This window comes from Ranitomeya variabilis, chromosome 3, assembly GCF_051348905.1.
Source record: "Ranitomeya variabilis isolate aRanVar5 chromosome 3, aRanVar5.hap1, whole genome shotgun sequence".
Classification (NCBI taxonomy): Eukaryota; Metazoa; Chordata; class Amphibia; order Anura; family Dendrobatidae; genus Ranitomeya; species Ranitomeya variabilis.
In genome coordinates, this window is record NC_135234.1 from 712844762 (window position 1) to 712861187 (window position 16426).

General features: G+C 44.7%; 1 pseudogene; it reads left to right on the top strand.

The window, feature by feature from the left end:
* The first annotated feature begins 7136 nt into the window (after positions 1-7136).
* Positions 7137-7490, top strand: LOC143818688 (18S ribosomal RNA; annotated as a pseudogene).
* The last annotated feature ends 8936 nt before the right edge of the window (positions 7491-16426 follow it).

Below are 16426 nucleotides of genomic sequence, written 5' to 3' on the forward strand. Positions count from 1 at the left end.
CAGCAGAAAAATAAAAAAAAGTTTTAGCTCTCAGAATAAAGCGATGCAAATACAATTCTTTTTCTAAGAAATTATTTTTATTGTCTAAAAACTGCAAAACATAAAAAAAAAATTAAATAAATGTGTTATCATTGTAATCGTACTGACCCAAAGAATAAAGCTGCCTTATCAATTTTACCACACGGATGTCAAAGTGAGGACACCACCGAGACCAGACAGAGTCCAGAGTAACTCTGCTGCTTCATTATAGTTCAACTATTTATCTGAATCACATCATGCAGAAATTTTGATAGAAACATGCAAGGGCTCAGTGTAGAGCGCAGGATAAATGTGATTCAAAATGTTATGTAAAATGTTCCCAATAAAACTTCAACTCAATCCACAAAAAATAAGTCACCACTCAGGTCGGTCATCTGTCAGTGGAAATATAGGAGGCTTCCACTGATAGCACAAAGGCTCTGGAAAAGCAAAATGTCTCCTCAACCCTAAAAGAAATTAAACAAATTCTGCGCTCCCAAACCGAAATACCCCCCTCCCTTCTAAGCTGCACAGTGTGCCTAAACTGCAGTTAGCATCCACATGTTTTCCATTTCTGTAGTGATGAGAGTCCGCTTAATTTATGGGGTTCATTTCTTCAGAAGTATGAAGGGTTGCATAATGTATGGGCATTATAACATACTGGGCACTTCAACAGCAGATTTTCACATTTGCTCTGCACCATTCACTGCAGAATGTTGATGTAAAACACCCAGGGAGTCAAAATCGGTACTACATCTGTAGATAAATTCCTAGTGGTGTAATTTACACGCTTCTGCTTTTGTGGCAGTTTAGGGACTCTGTCTATGGAGTCTGCAAACTATTCTATGAAAATTTGTTCTCCAAGAGTCAAATAGCGCTCCTTCCCTCCTGAGTCTCCCTGTGTGGCTAAGCAGTACTCAACAGCCTCATATGGTGTATTGCCACGTGCAGCAGAAATTCTGTGACAAATCTTTGTGACATTTTTACCCATTTGCCCTTGTGAAAATGTAAAATCTGGGGCTAAAACAAAATTTTTGTGGTTAAAATGTAATTATTTTTTCTTCAATGCTCAATGGTATAAAATGTGATACATCCGTCATGTCAATTTGATCACTACTCCCCTAGATGAATTCATTGAGAGGTTTAGTTTGTAAAATGGGATCACTTAAGGAAAATTTAGCAGTTCTGGCACCTCAGGGCCTCTGCCAATGTAACATGGCACCCTCAAAGCATTCCAGAAAAATCTGCATTGCAATTTGGTGGTCCTTCTGAGGTTTGCACTGTGCTAGATTTTTAACCACATATGAGGTATTGGTGTACTGAGGAGAAATTGAATAACAATTTGTAACTTTCTTTTTCTTGTGTTACCGCTTATGAAAATTTAAATTAAAAACTTTGAACCAAAGCAACATTTTAGTGGAAATGTTATACAATTCTCAGAATTGCCTGAGGTTTAACTTAGATGAAGTTCTCAAAAGGTGAGGTTTCCAAATTGCGGTAATTTGTGGGGAGTTTCCACAGTTTAGGCACCTCAGGGACTCTGCAAATACGACATGGTGTCCGTTATCTTATCCAGTCAATTTTGTGCTCTAAAAGTCAAATGGTGCTCCTTCTATTCTGAGCCCCCCAAACAACAGTTTTACGCCACATATGGGGTAACAGAGTCCTCAAGAGGAATTGCACAACAAATTTAAAGGTCTATTTTCTCCTCTTACCCTTGTGAAAATAAAAAATTGGAGCAAAACCAACATTTTTGAGAGAAAATTGTATTTTTTCATTTTCATGGCTCAATGCTACAAAATTCTATGCAGCACCTGTGGGTTTAAGGTGCTCACCATACCTCTAAGGCTGGTTTCACACTTGCGTTGAGGAGGGCTGTGGATGGCAGCTTACTTCCTCCTTTCTTCCTCCGTGAAGCTCCGTCCACGCTGCGCCTACTGCCGCATGCGTCCTGCGTTTCCCTGCGTACCTATCTTTAACATTGGGTAGGCAGGGACATGAATTGTATGCGGATGCGTCCGCATGTGGGGATTTGATGTGTGTGGCGACCGCGTGGAAATGCAAAATTTTGAAAACATGACATGGCATCTATTCCAGCCAATTTTGCACTCCAATTGCTAATGGAGTTCCTTCCCCTCCGAGCCCTGCCATGTGCCCTAACAGTACTTTTCCACCACATATGGAGTATTTGTGTACTCAGTAAAAATTGCACAACAAATTGTAAAATTGTATAGTCATTTTTCTCCTGTTACCCTTGTGAAAATGTAAAATTTGGGCTAAAGCAACACTTTTGTGGGAAAAAGTAAAATTTTCATTTGCTCCTTCCAAATTGCTTTAATTTTCTTTGACGTACCTGAAAGGTTAATAAACTTCTTGAATGTAGTTTTGAGCACCTTGAGTGGTGCAATTTTTAAAATGGTGTAACTTTTGGGCATTTTCTGTTCACATATGCCCTCCAAACCATTTCAATTAGTTAGTGGTCCATAAAAAAATGGAATTTATAATTTTTTGGGGAAAAACAAGAAATGATTTTTGCCAAAATTCCAATATTTTCACGAATAAACACAAAAAATATCAACCTAAATTTACCACTAACATAAAATACTTCATGTCATTAAAAAACAGTCTCAGAATCACTGTGATACATTGAAGAGTTCCAGTGTTCTTACCACATAAAGTGACGCTGGTCAGAATTTTTAAATTTGGCCTTGTCAAGAAGGTCAAAACAGGCTGGTGTCAAGAAGGTGAAGGGGTTAATATTACCAACCCATAGCAGTATCTCATCTCAATCTGAGTGGAAGTGTAGGTCTGTGCATGCTACAGATCCAACCACAGGCCCATCCATCTGGTCCATCAAGAGTCAATCTCATGTCGCCAGTTCATGTAGCCTTTTAAAAAAATGTCTCCAGATATTTTTTGGTCCAGTCTTGGCGTTTCTCCTCTGTGTCTTGTTTAGTGGTGGTCGGTTTCAGCCTTCCTTACCTCAGCCATGTTTCTGAGCACTGAGCATCTTGTTCTTCTGTGTCTTGATCAGTGGCAGTCGGTTTCAGCCTCCCTTACCTCAGCCATGTCTGAGCATTCTGTATTTGTTTGTCTTGTTCAGTGGGGGTCGGTTTCAGCCTTCCTTACCTTGGCCATGTCTCTGAGCACTGAACACTTTGTACTTCTGGGCCTCCAGGGAGGTTACAGTTCTGAAATATAACAGCACTGGAGGATAACGGGGCCTGGTTGCTTAACGTTTGATTCTTCTCAAATCTTTGTCAATTAACATGCATTTTTTTCTCAAAACTTTTTTTTACCCTGTTGACTATTTATTTTTTTTCTTTTCAAACAGTTTTTATTGAAAATTTAACCATGTCAACAAGACATAACTCAAGAGGGAGGGTAGTGGTAAAGAGTCGCAGGGCTGGATGGAAGGGGGATAATACTGGGAACACACAGAAAGGTAGGAGAGGGGGAGTACGGGGGAGGGGATAAGAAGACAAATATAATCTACGTACGCAGCGTAGATAGTTTATATACCTAAGTTTATAGATGAGTACTTGCGAAGAAAATGGTAATTTAATAACAAGTGCTAACAAACATTTTGGGTATAGCAACCTGAAAACTGAATACCTCTAATTGGTTTCATTTATTAGATAAATCAGTAACTCTCAAGCAGTTTTGTGAAATAGTAGGTAAGAATAATATATGCTAACGTGAACGTTTATTAACCTTTATTAACTACTAAAACCCACATAAGGGTGACCAAATGTATTAGGGGAATACCTCCAACCAGCGATGCCATTTGATGGCAAATTTTTTAAAGCCTGCATTAGCAATAGAAAATTTGTAGTCATATGACTTGTGAAGAGAGACCAGATCAACTATTTCTTGCGTAGTAGGGGGGCAGGGGTTTTTCCAATAAAATGCAATGGAATTCTTAGTTACAAGAAGGATATGTGCCACAATGGGCTTAATAGAGGGATTGAGGCGATCAATGCCTATGGACAGTACGGCAAGTTGGGGGGAAAGGTCAATCTTTTCTTTTGCCAAAGTGTCTATAATGTTGGAGACACCCTGCCACAATGGCTTCAATTTGGGGCATTGCCAGAAAACATGTAGTATATTTCCCCTCTGCCTACAATTCCTCCAGCAATCAGTAGAACTATTACCACTTATCAAGGATAGCCTTGAAGGGGTTAAATACCACCTAGACACCATCTTGAAAAAAGACTGTTGCAGGGTTAAGGAGATCGTGGACGAATAGGTGTAAGCTAGGGCTTCCTCCCACTCCTCCGTCTGGAATGTAGTTTGGAGGTCCCTGTTGACTATTTATAACAAAACTTTGATAGTTCTGTGATCACACCCCAAATATATTAGCAATTTCCAGAGTGCTGCATCCTTCTGTAAAACTTGTCACAGTTAAATTTATTTTTGGCCCGTTTGTGTGAGCAAAACAAGCTGCCTAATAATTCTGCACACCTTGATAAAGGGTGTTGTATAGTGATGAGCGAATATACCCTGTACTGGAGATTTCCCGAGCACGTTCGGGTGTCCTCTGAGTATTTTTTAGTGCTCGGAGATTTAGTTTTCATCTTCGCAGCTGAATGATTTACATCTGTTAGCCAGCGTAAGTACATGTGAGGGTTGCCTGGTTGCTAGGGAATCCCCACATGTAATCAAGCTGGCTAACAGATGTAAATCTTTCAGCTGCTGCAAGGAAAACTAAATCTCCGAGCACTTACAAATACTCGGAGGACACCCGAGCGTGCTCGAGAAATCTCGAGTACCGAGTATATTCGCTCATCACTAGTGTTGTATCCTTAGGCCTCACCCTCCCTCATTACACAAATACATATCACGTGATCTGCTTTATACAATAGCATTCAAGGTTATATAGCTTGGAATTGGAAAATCTGCATAAAAATGCTGATATGGTTAAAATGCTCACTTACCTCATAATTCTGCATACAGTGTATGACCCCAAAAAACATAAGTCCATTAAGTTCTTCCAGGGCTATCTTGATGAACCCAAGAAACCACATTGGGCATAGTATGGATAGCCAGCTAAACATTGACACCAGACATGATTGATAGCTTGTGCAATCATTTGAGGACATCAACCGGAAGAAACGCTTTATTATTTGGTATTCGATCATAACCTCCTCAGTCACCAGGTCTTAGATTTTTTCATGTTGAGGAAACACATTATATCCTATAATAAAGAATATGATTATGTTTATTAGATATTACAATCCAAAATATAGAAAAGCCCTTTTAGTATTTATATAAGGCTATCATTTTCCATGTATGTCTGCAGGTTCCTGAGGTTTAGTATGATAGAGGAAACCGATGATAACTACTAATGTCTCCACATTACTTCATAAACTATAGATTGATGACTTTTTGTCCAGCATTGTTCCAAAGTGTTATATGGTATGTGGAAATACTGTATAACACAATATCCTTGATGTTTCCAGCTATTGACCAGTTGACCAGCTTGTTTATACAATGCCCAATCTCCATTTTTGAAGTTGTCTTTTGTGTGTGCGCCTTGCCTGACTATATGCCAGTCTGGCACACCGCGTAATCACATATCTCTCATATGAGATCTGAGAAAGGAATAATTTCGAATTAAGTCAGGAAGGAAACTGTCTGCTTGTCCATTTCCCTTCTGGGTTGTCTTTACTATGCCATAGATAAAACAATGCATTATTTTTATGGTGCGTAATGAATGGGTGTTAGGCTAAAATAACCTTGAAGAGAAAACAGTTTTTACGGGGCAATGCTTTTCTTACTTTAACCTAGAATTCTCAGTTCTGCATTAATGTAGAAAAAAATTGAAAAAATAAACATTCCTTCCAATTTTCTAGTGAAAGTTGTATATGATGTGGTCACTGTTGAATTCCTCTGCCTAGGAGGTTTCATTAACATTTCACGTTTGATCACATTCACAATTAAATAGAACGACCACACAAGGCTCTGGTCTTGACCCCTGGCAGTGGCCAGCGTCTCGTAGGCTTGCTATGTCCAATTTATCCTCTGTGTTTCCCATTATGTCATCATGTTGCCTTTCCCTTTGTGGGAATCATTATTTGATCTTCACTCTGAACTGAGGGTAAAGGACAGATAGAAGAATGTTTGGACAAAGTCGTTGGAAGCATTGCTTGTGTTCTGCTGCCACTCTTAAAGTTGCGGTCAATGTCTCCAACAACATAAACAGACGTGTTTCATCTTGGCTGAATGTTATTATTGGTTTTACTCACTGAGATAATGAGAAGATTTAGGGAGTTTTCCAAGGTATACTCCATATGGAGCATGTATTTCAGCCACTCTTATGAGCTACCACAGAAATTCTGGAAAAAGCTATTTCTGTAGACGATTTTTAGTCATTTGGTGCAGAATTGTCTGGGGGAGAGTTAGAATATGAAAAGTCCTGTCGTACAGTGTTGTAAAAGTTGCAATCATCAGTATATGAAGAGCATGACAGCATCTCTATAGTAGATCATTTCTGAACTATATGAAAATCTAACTATGGATTTTTAGGTATTGAGCACTGCCGGGAACCCTATTGATCAACCACAAACTATGGTGGAAGCAGCACCATCACACAGTGACTTTAAGACTATGGACACGCTGTGGGTATAATTTTTTTTACAGATATGTATGTATGTATGTCTGGCATCTGCAGCTTTTTGTTTGGCAGCTTTCCTGAACAATCTTCAGACCTTGTAATGGTGTGAATGGTCCTTGTTCCTCCTCCTCCTCTTCGTCCTGTGCCACCACCCCATTCATCAACACCTGAGGCATTTTTCAAAGAAGCATAGAAGTGGAATAGTAACACTTATGATGAACATACGCCAAAACACTTTCTGCCTCAGGCCCAGCCACCACTACATTTATCCAGCTTGTGCCAGAGGTGCGATGAACCCTGATGGCCAACTCTCCTTTCCCAATCTCTGCATCTGTCTGCTGGTGGGTCAAGGACCCCCAGCGGCAAAGGCAGATTTAAGCCTGATGGAAGCGAATCATAGGTCCCCGCTCCCTCGTCTGTCTCCCGAGTGACCCTGTGCGTCGCCTTGGGTGAGGTGGGTGACAAGGCAAGGTGACTGTGGTTTTCTCTGGAAGTCAGTCACCTCACTCTGACCATGCAAGGTATGTTTTCCTGATGCTTTGGGACCTTCTCACACAGCGAGCCGCTCTCCCTTCCAACCACAAAGGCCGTACAGGCTCCTTTCTATGGTGACCACGGGTAATGGAGAATCAGAGTTTGATTCCAAAGAGGGAGCATGAGAAACGGCTACCACATCCAAGGAAGGCAGCAGGCACGCAAATTGCCCACTCCCGACCAAGTGATGTAGTGAGACAAAATAACAATACAGGATTATTTAGAGGCTCTGTAATTGGAATGCGTGCATTAAATCCTTTATTGAAAATATATTGGCGGGCAAATCTAGTGCCAGCAGACACGGTATTTCCAGCTCCTGTAGCGTACACTAAAAGCTCCCACAACTACTGCGTACACAGATGGTAAATGAGTTAATTTAGCCTGGTTTTATGAATTTCTGTCAATAGATCACCATAAAAAGCATGAATCTGTCAATGAGTGTATGGAAAAAAGCTATCAAGTTCTGGACTGTGGAGGAGATACATGTGACCAGAATGCACATTCATTTCCAGCAGATGATACTGCTATGAGACAATAAGAAACAGAGCAAAATGGCAAAAAGCAAGAACTTGACTTGGCCTCTGAAAATTTTTTGGGATGAATTTATATAGATTGTGAAGTGGATTGTACAAGTATTTGAAAAAGTTTGGAAGTTGAGGCCTTTCAATATGACTACCGCGTACACACGGATGATACAGTGAAACTGAATAGTCATTAAATGAGTTAATTTTGCCTACAGTTCACAATAAAAAAGAATGAATCTGTCAGTGAGTGTATGTAAAAAAGCTATCATTTTCTGGACAGTGGAAATAATGTATTATGGACACGCAACACCAGGCTGTATTACGAGCACACTCCACCAGTAGTGATGGGTAAGCCCCCCAATGTTCGGGATCGGCGGGTTCGCCCAAGTTTTATGTAAAGTTCGAGTTCGGGGCCGGACATGACACGAACATGTGTCCGAACCCTGAAATCGGACTTTACATATATATATATATATACAGTATATATATATATATATCGGAGATTTAGTTTTCTTCACCTGAGCTGAATGATTTACCGTATATACTCGAGTATAAGCCGAGATTTTCAGCCCAAATTTTTGGGCTGAAAGTGCCCCTCTCGGCTTATACTCGAGTCACGGTCGGCGGTGGGGTCGGCGGGTGAGGGGGAGAGAGCGTGTCGCATACTCACCTAGTCCCGGCGCTCCTGGCGCTCCCCATGCCCGTCCCACGGTCTTCGGTGCCGCAGCTCGTCCCCTGTTCAGCGGTCACATGGTACCACTCATTAGAGAAATGAATATGGACTCCACTCCCATAGGGGTGGAGCCGCATAATTCATTCCTCTAATCAGTAACGGTAACAGTGACCACTGACAGAGGAAGAGGCTGCGGCACCCGGAGACCAGCTGTCCGGGAGAAGGAGCCAGGGACGCCGGGAGCAGGTAAGTATCTCATAGTCACCTGTCCACATTTCACACGCCGGGCACCGCTCAGTCTTCGCGTCCTCTTGTTCTGACTGTTCAGGTCAGAGGGCACGATGACGTACTAGTGTGCACGCCGCCCTCTGCCTGATCAGTCAGTGCGGAGAGACGCCGAGACGGGACGCTGAGGAGCTGCAAGCAAGAGAGGTGAGTACCGTATATACTCGAGTATAAGCCGACCCGAGTATAAGCCGACCCCCCTAATTTTGCCACAAAAAACTGGGAAAACTTATTGACTCGAGTATAAGCCTAGGGTGGAAAATGCAGCAGGTACCGGTGAATTTCAAAATTAAAAATAGATACTCCATACCGTTCATTATGGCCCCATAGATGCTCCACATAAAGCTGTGCCACATATAATGCTCTGCACCGTTCATTATGGCCCCATAGATGCTCCACATAAAGCTGTGCCATATATACAATGCTCTGCACCATTGCCCCATAGATACTCCACATAAAGCTGTGCCATATATACAATGCTCTGCACCGTTGCCCCATAGCTGTGCCATATATATAATGCTCTGCACCGTTGCCCCATAGCTGTGCCATATAGTGCTCTGCACCGTTGCCCCATAGCTGTGCCATATATATAATGCTCTGCACCGTTGCCCCATAGCTGTGCCATATAGTGCTCTGCACCATTGCCCCATAGCTGTGCCATATAGTGCTCTGCACCATTGCCCCATAGCTGTGCCATATAGTGCTCTGCACCATTGCCCCATAGCTGTGCCATATAGTGCTCTGCACCATTGCCCCATAGCTGTGCCATATAGTGCTCTGCACCGTTGCCCCATAGCTGTGCCATATAGTGCTCTGCACCGTTGCCCCATAGCTGTGCCATATAGTGCTCTGCACCGTTGCCCCATAGCTGTGCCATATATGCTCTGCACCATTGCCCCATAGCTGTGCCATATAGTGCTCTGCACCATTGCCCCATAGCTGTGCCATATAGTGCTCTGCACCGTTGCCCCATAGCTGTGCCATATAGTGCTCTGCACCATTGCCCCATAGCTGTGCCATATAGTGCTCTGCACCATTGCCCCATAGCTGGGCCATATAGTGCTCTGCACCGTTGCCCCATAGCTGTGCCATATAGTGCTCTGCACCATTGCCCCATAGCTGTGCCATATAGTGCTCTGCACCGTTGCCCCATAGCTGTGCCATATAGTGCTCTGCACCGTTGCCCCATAGCTGTGCCATATAGTGCTCTGCACCGTTGCCCCATAGCTGTGCCATATAGTGCTCTGCACCGTTGCCCCATAGCTGTGCCATATAGTGCTCTGCACCATTGCCCCATAGCTGTGCCATATAGTGCTCTGCACCATTGCCCCATAGCTGTGCCATATAGTGCTCTGCACCATTGCCCCATAGCTGTGCCATATAGTGCTCTGCACCGTTGCCCCATAGCTGTGCCATATATGCTCTGCACCGTTGCCCCATAGCTGTGCCATATAGTGCTCTGCACCATTGCCCCATAGCTGTGCCATATAGTGCTCTGCACCGTTGCCCCATAGCTGTGCCATATAGTGCTCTGCACCGTTGCCCCATAGCTGTGCCATATAGTGCTCTGCACCATTGCCCCATAGCTGTGCCATATAGTGCTCTGCACCATTGCCCCATAGCTGTGCCATATAGTGCTCTGCACCGTTGCCCCATAGCTGTGCCATATAGTGCTCTGCACCGTTGCCCCATAGCTGTGCCATATATGCTCTGCACCATTGCCCCATAGCTGTGCCATATAGTGCTCTGCACCATTGCCCCATAGCTGTGCCATATAGTGCTCTGCACCGTTGCCCCATAGCTGTGCCATATAGTGCTCTGCACCATTGCCCCATAGCTGTGCCATATAGTGCTCTGCACCGTTGCCCCATAGCTGTGCCATATAGTGCTCTGCACCGTTGCCCCATAGCTGTGCCATATATGCTCTGCACCATTGCCCCATAGCTGTGCCATATATGCTCTGCACCATTGCCCCATAGCTGTGCCATATAGTGCTCTGCACCATTGCCCCATAGCTGTGCCATATAGTGCTCTGCACCGTTGCCCCATAGCTGTGCCATATATGCTCTGCACCATTGCCCCATAGCTGTGCCATATAGTGCTCTGCACCATTGCCCCATAGCTGTGCCATATAGTGCTCTGCACCGTTGCCCCATAGCTGTGCCATATAGTGCTCTGCACCATTGCCCCATAGCTGTGCCATATAGTGCTCTGCACCGTTGCCCCATAGCTGTGCCATATAGTGCTCTGCACCGTTGCCCCATAGCTGTGCCATATATGCTCTGCACCATTGCCCCATAGCTGTGCCATATATGCTCTGCACCATTGCCCCATAGCTGTGCCATATAGTGCTCTGCACCATTGCCCCATAGCTGTGCCATATAGTGCCCTGCACCGTTGCCCCATAGCTGTGCCATATAGTGCTCTGCACCATTGCCCCATAGCTGTGCCTTATATGCTCTGCACCATTGCCCCATAGCTGTGCCATATAGTGCTCTGCACCATTGCCCCATAGCTGTGCCATATAGTGCTCTGCACCGTTGCCCCATAGCTGTGCCATATAGTGCTCTGCACCGTTGCCCCATAGCTGTGCCATATAGTGCTCTGCACCGTTGCCCCATAGCTGTGCCATATATATAATGCTCTGCACCGTTGCCCCATAGCTGTGCCATATAGTGCTCTGCACCATTGCCCCATAGCTGTGCCATATAGTGCTCTGCACCGTTGCCCCATAGCTGTGCCATATAGTGCTCTGCACCATTGCCCCATATGTTGTGAATTTGGATTCTGGGCTCCCCCGGTGGCTACTGGTGGTATTGAACTGGTGTCTTCATCTTCCCTGTTCACCTGTTCCCATCAAGATGTGGGAGTCGCTATATAACCTTGCTGCTCTGTTAGTTGCTTGCCGGTCAACAATGTTATCAGAAGCCTCTCTGTGCTTGTTCCTGCTCCTAGACAACTACTAGATAAGTTGGACTCTTGTCCATGTTTGTTTTTGCATTTTTGTTCCAGTTCACAGCTGTAGTTTCGTTACTGTGTCTGGAAAGCTCTTGTGAACAGGAATTGCCACTCTGGTGTTATGAGTTAATGCCAGAGTTTTAAAGTAATTTCTGGATGGTATTTTGATAGGGTTTTCAGCTGACCATGAAAGTGTCCTTTCTGTCTTCTGCTATGTAGTAAGTGGACCTCAAATTTGCTAAACCTATTTTCATACTACGTTTGTTATTTCATCTTGATTCACCGCCAATACATGTGGGGGGCCTCTGTCTCCTTTCGGGGTATTTCTCTAGAGGTGAGCTAGGACTAATATTTTCCTCTGCTAGCATTATTTAGTCCTCCGGCTGGTGCTGGGCATCTAGAATCAACGTAGGCATGCTACCCGGCCACTGCTAGTTGTGCGTTAGGTTTAGTTCATGGTCAGCTCAGTTCCCATCTTCCAAGAGCTAGTTCCTATATATGCTGATGCTATGTTCTCTTGCCATTGAGAACATGACAGTTTGACCGGCCCACTAAAGGGTTAAAATCCTTGGCTGAGAAAGGAGAGAAATAAGAAGTCTGCTGAGATTTTTTTTTTTTTTTTTTTTTTTTTGGCTCTGTGTCCACCTGTTTGTAATGGATCTTCAGAGTGTAATTGCAGGTTTGAATAATCTCGCCACGAAGGTACAAAATTTGCAAGACTTTGTTTGTCATGCACCTGTATCTGAGCCGAGAATTCCTTTGCCGGAATTTTTCTCGGGGAATAGATCTGGGTTTCAGAATTTTCGAAATAATTGTAAGTTATTTTTGTCCCTGAAATTTCGCTCTGCCGGAGACCCTGCACAGCAGGTCAGGATTGTGATTTCCTTGCTCCGGGGCGACCCTCAAGACTGGGCTTTTTCATTGACACCAGGGGATCCTGCGTTGCTCAATGTGGATGCGTTTTTTCTGGCCTTGGGGTTGCTTTATGACGAACCTCATTTGGAGCTTCAGGCAGAAAAAACTTTGATGTCCCTATCTCAGGGACAAGATGAAGCGGAAATTTACTGCCAGAGATTCCGTAAATGGTCTGTGCTTACTCAGTGGAATGAGTGCGCCCTGGCGGCGACTTTCAGAGAGGGTCTCTCTGATGCCATTAAGGATGTTATGGTGGGGTTCCCTGTGCCTGCGGGTCTGAATGAGTCCATGACAATGGCTATTCAGATCGATAGGCGTTTGCGGGAGCGCAAACCAGTGCACCATCTGGCGGTGTCCACTGAGAAGTCGCCAGAGAGTATGCAGTGTGATAGAATTCTGTCCCGAAGCGAGCGGCAGAATTTTAGACGGAAAAATGGGTTGTGTTTCTATTGTGGTGATTCTACTCATGTTATATCAGCATGCTCTAAGCGCACTAAAAAGCTTGATAAATCTGTTTCCATTTGCACCTTACCGTCTAAGTTTATTCTATCTGTGACCCTGATTTGCTCTTTGTCATCTATTACCACGGACGCCTATGTCGACTCTGGCGCCGCTTTGAGTCTTATGGATTGGTCCTTTGCCAATCGCTGTGGGTATGATTTAGAGCCTTTGGAGACTCCTATTCCTCTGAAGGGGATTGACTCCACCCCATTGGCTAATAATAAACCACAATACTGGACACAAGTAACTATGCGTATTAATCCGGATCACCAGGAGATTATTCGCTTTCTGGTGCTGTATAATCTACATGATGATTTGGTGCTAGGATTGCCTTGGCTGCAATCTCACAACCCAGTCCTCGACTGGAGTGCTATGTCTGTGTTGAGCTGGGGATGTAAGGGGGCTCATGGGGATGTACCTGTGGTTTCCATTTCATCATCTATTCCCTCTGAAATTCCTGAGTTCCTGTCTGACTATCGTGACGTATTTGAAGAATCCAAGCTTGGTTCGTTACCTCCGCACCGAGAGTGCGATTGTGCCATAGATTTAATCCCGGGTAGTAAATACCCAAAGGGTCGTTTATTTAATCTGTCTGTGCCTGAACATGCTGCTATGCGAGAATATATAAAGGAGTCCTTGGAAAAGGGACATATTCGTCCATCGTCATCTCCCTTAGGAGCCGGTTTTTTCTTTGTGTCAAAAAAAGACGGCTCTTTGAGACCATGTATCGATTATCGGCTTTTGAATAAAATCACTGTTAAATATCAATACCCATTGCCGTTGCTGACTGATTTGTTTGCTCGCATAAAGGGGGCCAAGTGGTTCTCTAAGATTGACCTTCGTGGGGCGTATAATTTGGTGCGAATCAGGCAGGGGGATGAGTGGAAAACCGCATTTAATACGCCCGAGGGCCACTTTGAGTATTTAGTGATGCCTTTTGGTCTTTCAAATGCTCCGTCAGTTTTCCAGTCCTTTATGCATGATATTTTTCGCGATTATTTGGATAAATTTATGATTGTGTATCTGGATGATATTCTGATTTTTTCGGATGACTGGGACTCTCATGTCCAGCAAGTCAGGAGGGTTTTCCAGGTTTTGCGGTCTAATTCTTTGTGTGTGAAGGGTTCTAAGTGTGTTTTTGGGGTACAGAGGATTTCCTTTTTGGGATATATTTTTTCTCCCTCTTCCATTGAAATGGATCCTGTCAAGGTTCAAGCTATTTGTGATTGGACGCAGCCCTCTTCTCTTAAGAGTCTTCAGAAATTTTTGGGCTTTGCTAACTTTTATCGTCGATTTATTGCTGGTTTTTCGGATATTGCTAAGCCATTGACCGATTTGACTAAGAAGGGTGCTGATGTTGCTGATTGGTCCCCTGATGCTGTGGAGTCCTTTCGGGAGCTTAAGCGCCGTTTTTCCTCTGCCCCAGTGTTGCGTCAGCCTGATGTTGCTCTACCTTTTCAGGTTGAGGTCGACGCTTCTGAGATCGGAGCTGGGGCAGTGTTGTCACAGAAAAGTTCTGACTGCTCCGTGATGAGGCCTTGTGCCTTCTTTTCCCGTAAATTTTTCGCCCGCTGAGCGGAATTATGATGTTGGGAATCGGGAGCTTTTGGCCATGAAGTGGGCTTTTGAGGAGTGGCGCCATTGGCTTGAGGGGGCCAGACATCAGGTGGTGGTATTGACTGACCACAAAAATTTGATTTATCTTGAGACCGCCAGGCGCCTGAATCCTAGACAGGCGCGCTGGTCATTATTTTTCTCTCGGTTTAATTTTGTGGTGTCATACCTACCGGGTTCTAAGAATGTTAAGGCGGATGCCCTTTCTAGGAGTTTTGAGCCTGACTCGCCTGGTAACTCTGAGCCCACAGGTATCCTTAAGGATGGAGTGGTATTGTCAGCCGTTTCTCCAGACCTGCGGCGGGTCTTGCAGGAGTTTCAGGCGGATAGACCGGATCGTTGCCCACCTGATAAACTGTTTGTTCCTGATGATTGGACCAGTAGAGTCATCTCTGAGGTTCATTCTTCTGCGTTGGCAGGTCATCCTGGCATTTTTGGTACCAGGGATTTGGTGGCAAGGTCCTTCTGGTGGCCTTCCCTGTCACGAGATGTGCGAGGCTTTGTGCAGTCTTGTGACGTTTGTGCTCGGGCCAAGCCTTGTTGTTCTCGGGCTAGTGGATTATTGTTGCCCTTGCCTATTCCTAAGAGGCCTTGGACGCACATCTCGATGGATTTTATTTCAGATCTGCCTGTTTCTCAGAAGATGTCTGTCATCTGGGTGGTGTGTGACCGTTTCTCTAAGATGGTCCATTTGGTTCCTCTGCCCAAGTTGCCTTCTTCTTCCGAGTTGGTTCCTCTGTTTTTTCAAAATGTTGTTCGTTTGCATGGTATTCCTGAGAATATCATTTCGGACAGAGGGACCCAATTCGTGTCTAGATTTTGGCGGGCATTCTGTGCTAGGATGGGCATAGATTTATCTTTTTCGTCCGCTTTCCATCCTCAGACGAATGGCCAGACCGAGCGGACTAATCAGACCCTGGAGACATATCTGAGGTGTTTTGTGTCTGCTGACCAGGATGATTGGGTTGCTTTTTTACCATTGGCAGAGTTCGCTCTCAATAATCGGGCCAGCTCTGCCACTTTGGTGTCCCCGTTTTTCTGTAATTCGGGGTTTCATCCTCGATTTTCCTCTGGTCAGGTGGAATCTTCGGATTGTCCTGGAGTGGATGCTGTGGTGGAGAGATTGCATCAGATCTGGGGGCAGGTGGTGGACAATTTGAGGTTGTCCCAGGAGAAGACTCAGCTTTTTGCCAACCGCCACCGTCGTGTTGGTCCTCGGCTTTTTGTTGGGGATTTGGTGTGGTTGTCTTCTCGTTTTGTCCCTATGAGGGTCTCTTCTCCTAAGTTTAAGCCTCGGTTCATCGGCCCGTATAAGATATTGGAGATTCTTAACCCTGTTTCCTTCCGTTTGGACCTCCCTGCATCCTTTTCTATTCATAACGTTTTTCATCGGTCATTATTGCGCAGGTATGAGGTACCGGTTGTGCCTTCCGTTGAGCCTCTTGCTCCGGTGTTGGTTGAGGGTGAGTTGGAGTACGTTGTGGAGAAAATCTTAGACTCTCGTGTTTCCAGACGGAGACTCCAGTATCTGGTCAAGTGGAAGGGATACGGCCAGGAGGATAATTCTTGGGTGAATGCATCTGATGTTCATGCCTCTGATCTGGTTCGTGCCTTTCATAGGGCCCATCCTGATCGCCCTGGTGGTTCTGGTGAGGGTTCGGTGCCCCCTCCTTGAGGGGGGGGTACTGTTGTGAATTTGGATTCTGGGCTCCCCCGGTGGCTACTGGTGGTATTGAACTGGTGTCTTCATCTTCCCTGTTCACCTGTTCCCATCAAGATGTGGGAGTC